We start from the raw sequence: 5,442 nt of genomic DNA on the forward strand, positions 1-5,442 counted from the left end.
GAGAGACCGAGAGACGAAAACGGCAGGCCGCAAGAGAGATCGAGCTAGAGGCGACTCGAGATGAGGTGGGCGTCGAGTGGGCTGTGGACACAGTTGGGTACGGCTTGCTGCGACGGCCCGACAGCCCATGGATTTGCTCGTATCGGACATTGTCGAAAATTTTAGTTTTTTTTTTTTACCCAAACGATGAGTTTGGCAAAAAAATCTCTACTACGTAGCGGCGAGACGAGCCGTTTAAATAGGTGTCAAGTGGAAGTGCAGTGATGTATGCAGCTGAGGCATCCTAACGAACGAACGATTTGAACCTTGTTCCTACACGACCTGATCAAATCGATCAGGCACTTGCCATCTATCTTCATTGTTCAACTCTTTGATGAAAAGAAAAGATGAAAAAACCAAAAAAAACTCTACCCTTCCATCTCTTGGATAAATAGAGAGGGAGGGCAGAGTCCTTTGGTGTCCCTTCCAGTTAAGAATTGGGACTTCACAATTACTAGCCAATATTTCTCTCATGCATTTTCTCGTTCATGGTTCGATATTCTGGTGTCCTAGGCGTAGAGGAACCACACCAATCCATCCCGAATTTAGTGGTTAAACTCTACTGCGGTGACGATACTGTAGGGAAGGTCCTGCGGCAAAATAGCTCGATGCCAGAATGATAAAAAGCTTAACACCTCTTATTTGACTTTTTCACTATTTTGAAATACGAAAAAGATCCAAATCCAAAACGCAAAGGTCGTCTTATTCAAAACCTCAATCATCCCCTCTCAATAGTAGTCGGCCATTCTCTGTTCTGTCATTCCGATTCCCTCCTCCCCGCGCATAGCCCATTCCCATTCTCATTCCCCCGTACAGCCGGCGCCTAGCTAAAATTAAAAAAATACACATGGCCCAAGGGATTTGAACACATGACCTCTCAAGCAAATGCTAGCAGTAGCTACCACTACACCACATGTGTGTTTATGTCTACATCTATAATAGAAAACACATCTACTACATCTCTCCCCAAGCCCACCTGCTATCCTTGCACAAATATTAGATAAGTATCACCGAAATTCTTGAACTATATTTTTGGATGGAGTGAGTAGTATTTAAAGAAGAGCCTTACATGCAATTTCTTTTGTTTGAATAATATTTTCAACTTAAATTCTTTTTTTTTTGCATGCGTGACATTTATTCTTCGTAATATTTTTTCTATGGATCTGACTTGTGAGTCATTTTTATAAACCAACACCAAACATGAATCCATGTTTCTTACTTGAAAACCCTAAACAAACATCTTTAGCAGGAGGCACTTGTGTTGGGGTCGCTCATCGACGACAAGAAGAAACTTGGCGACTGCCAGTTCGACCTCTACAAACAGCCCTACGTGGCCGCATGTGCCGCTATGTACGACAAGCTCTGACGCCGCCGCCGCTTGGACGCGGTGCAGAGCGGCTGCTCCGCGCTGTCCATCATCAAGCAGGGGGACCTCATAGTCGTCGCCAACATCGGTGACTCTCGGGTTGTTCTGAGCACTGCATTCAACGACGACACCATCACGTCGTCCAGCTCATCGTCCACCTGAAGCCCAACCTGTCACGTAAGTCGCTACTGACTGGCCATGAATTTTTGTGCGCTGAGACGATGGTCGTTGCTGACGTTGTATGAGTGTCCTTGGACACGATGTATGTAGAGGATGTATGTAGAGGAGTAGCGCATCTAGTGGTGCAACGGTCAGGGGTACTACCTTGCTGATGAGCCTGGGGTGCACTTCGTTTTACAGCCCAGCCAAGAGTCATCAGTACTCGGTATGTCGCGCGCATTCGAAGACTACTATATCGAGGATTGTGGCGTCATCTTGGCGCCAGAGGTGACGCAGAGGAGGACCGACAACAATGACCAGTTCGTCATCCTCGCCATCGTTGGGGTAGCTTTTGTGTCGGCTTGCCTTTAATTCTCTTCGCAAACATACACTTGCCTTTTTGTTTATGCAAAAGCGTATGGTGGTATGTATCTGATGACTAACGATGTACGATGTAATTTCTTCCGGTATGTGTGGAACATGCTCTATAATGATGAGACCATGCAAATCGTGACATATATCGAAGTCTGCATGATACTGATGGTTGCAATGTAGTGGTGAAACAGATAGATTATAAATAACAAAATTTATGTATGGCCAGAATCATAAATTGATTTTGAAACATTTTCTCATAACGATATAACACACATTTTGTATATAAGTTATCGTAGTATACTCATAATATATATTCTCGTTGCAACGCACGGGCATTCAGCTATATAACTTAAAACATGTTGACCGCCCTAATCTCAACCGTTAACCCCCTAGGCGCCTAATCTCAACCGCTCAGCCCCGATCCAGCAGTCCAGATCACTGAATACCGCTTCACGTGAGCACCGCTGCCCCTGGGTCCCACTCGCTGGTTGCCTGCGCCCCTAGCACTGGGCCCAACCGGTCAGCCCGCCCTCACCCTGAACCGCTGACCGCCCTAGCCCATCTGTCAGCGCTCGCTCGCGCCCGCGCGCGGGCGCTTGCCCGCGGGATCTGATCTCAGTCGTCGATCTGAGATCGGACAGCCGAGAGCACCCGTTACCCCTTCGCTTGATAAATTTGTTAAAGAGCGTGTTTTAATAAAGCACAAAATATATGTTTTCTATTGATTAGGTGCGTGTGAATGTGGAGCCAACAACCAAGGTTCAAACACTCACTTATATATAATTTCAACTTATTTTTTACATAAACTCTCTGCTGGTGACTTGTTCTCAAATGCTATGAATCAAGAACAAGGCAACATAAAATGTTAAATATCAAAGCCCTTCGTCCTTCGGATCACTATTTCCCTTCGGATATAATGAATCTAGGACGAAGGTCATGAAGGACATACCTTCACGATCATGATAAAAGATGGAGAACATTCATACAAAATACAGAAAGTAACATAATTTTTGTAAACATTATTATTAATCTATTTCCATTTATATTCCTTGTATAAACAATAGTAAGTTACAAGTGTACCTTCCGCTTGAAAGAATGAAAATACAGGCGTGACGCAAAAGTGAATGCCAAGTCAGCGTGAATAGTACGGGAATACTGTTCACCTATTAATAGGCATGGGTCGCAGCCCATGCAAAATTACATTAATACCCTTTACATTTGTCAATAACTCTACAGTAATTCTTAGAGGTCTAATTTGGCTTTTCATCTTTAAGTCGGTTTCCCCTTCCCGTCGTTATGCCGAAGCTTTTCTGCACATAGCTTCGTGATTGTCTTATCCTTCGTCGTGATCGCCATCCCAGTCAAGCTTCGTCTTAACCATGCTCTTGTACACTCGCAATCTGACTTCGAAGGCACCTGTTCACATATTTCTCTTGGAAAAGTCAAATTACGTTTTTGAGGACCTTCGGAAGCCGAAGGCCCCCCAACAGTAGCCCCTCGCAATATTAAATTGTTGTAAAGACAAGTTTATATTGCGATATGGACGAAGGCTATGGGCCGAAGGTCCGAAAAAACACCTTCCTTTTGCTAGAATAGCAACAGTCATTGACAAGCGAGACCCTCCAGTTTTCGACATACTGGGTGTATAAATAAGGGCTCACCCCAAGTTATTTGGCACGCTCTCTTGCCATCTGTTTCACCTGCTTAAATAGCTTTCTGCCCACAAATATTTGACTGCCTCTCTAGTTTTAAGCTTCGGAGCCGAGAGGCAGAATTTCCGAAGGGATGTCTGAGGAAAAGAAAGTTGCTGTCGAAGTGAAGCTGAGCCTTTCTGAGGAGAAAAATCTGGGCTTCATTGAATCAATAGCAAAAACAAATACAGAGAAAATTACTAGGGAGATTTTGGAGGGCTTATCTAAAGATACTGGTGAAAGTGATAGTTATGATGCGGACAGCGGGGGTGAGGATTCCGAAGATCGACCATGGCGACCAAGCCATTCAGTCTTCGGAAAATCAACTATTGGGCAAAATCACCTTGAAAACATGAGGGGAAGATATTTTCGAGATATGTCCATCGTGAGGGCAGATGACGGAGAAAGGACTGTGCCGACCCCCGAGGATAATGAAGTCGTAATCTTCCGAAGCTTTTTTAAAGCTGGGCTACGATTCCCTATAAGCAAGTTTGTGGTAGAAGTTCTGAAAATATATCAGGTTTACCTTCATCAACTTACCCCTGAAGCAATAATAAGAATGGGAGTCTTCGTTTGGGCCGTGAAGAGCCAGGGCCTAGAGCCAAGTGCGAAAAGCTTTTGCAATATACATGAGTTATTATATGAGACGAAGCCCTGGGGCAAAGAGCAATATCATAACAACTTTGGTTGTTACAGCTTCGGTGCTCGCTCTGGATCAAGCTGTCCTGTGCCAACCTTTCGAAAGAGATGGCCCGGGGAATGGATGAAGGAATGGTTCTATGTAAAAAATGATTTGAAGGTTCGAGAAGATATTAAGGATATCATCATGTGCCTTATCTGGCAGCGCTTCGGACTCCAGAAACCGAAGGTAGAAATGGATGAAGTAGCCGAAGAATGCCAACGGGCCTTCGGCGTAGCCTGCTCTTTTATTGGGACAAGGGATTTAATACAAGAACATATTGCCTTCAGAGTGTGGCCACTTGCAGATAACTGGGAAATGCCAAAAGAAACTGTTAAAGAAACTGACGAAGGTGGGCTAGTCAGGCTGAAGTATACATTCAAGTACGGAGACAAGTTCGTTGAACCATATGATGATTGGTTAAAGAGCATTGAGACTGTGAGTGATGAATTGCTCGGGGTATATTCGAAGGCCGAAGACACTGCATTGTCAGCGGCCTTCGAAGGCCGAAAAAAGAAAAGACTCAATCGAGTGTTTGATGCAATTGGTTTTGTCTACCCCGACTACCGCTATCCAGCGTGGGGGCAGAAAAAGAAAAGGCACAACTTATGCGAAAGAAACTGCTTCATCTGCTCCTAGCGGGCCAGCGCCGAAGAGAAAAAGGGTAAAAGTTCTCACACACCGGCCACGCTATATTGAACCAGCCACAGTGCTTGAGTTCGCCGGTGAGACCTCTTCGGCCACCAAAGCTAAAGAACCAACCCTGTTGCCAGAAATCAAAGAGTTGGTCGAAGTGCCAGTAACGGAAAAGATGGAAGAACCAAAGACTGAAGAAGCAAAAACATCAGCCGAGGGAGTAAAAATATCAGAAATTTTAAGTCCTTCAGGAGAAATTGAAGTAGCAAAAATTAAAAAGGGGCCAACAGTGACCCCAAAAGAAAAAGAATGGTTAATGTGTTGGATGTTTTGGAGACAATTAAATCTTCAAGCATAACTCCAAAGAAGACTGTTGAAACTTCTGAAGCATCTGCTGAGGCATCTGTTGCTGAAGCTTCGAAGCAACAGACTGGAACTGAAGCCGGGCCTTCAGAGCCAATCAAGGTAAAACCTTTGGAAACAGTAGAAACGAAAAT

This window comes from Zea mays, chromosome 3 (assembly GCF_902167145.1).
Source record: "Zea mays cultivar B73 chromosome 3, Zm-B73-REFERENCE-NAM-5.0, whole genome shotgun sequence".
NCBI classification, from domain to species: Eukaryota; Viridiplantae; Streptophyta; class Magnoliopsida; order Poales; family Poaceae; genus Zea; species Zea mays.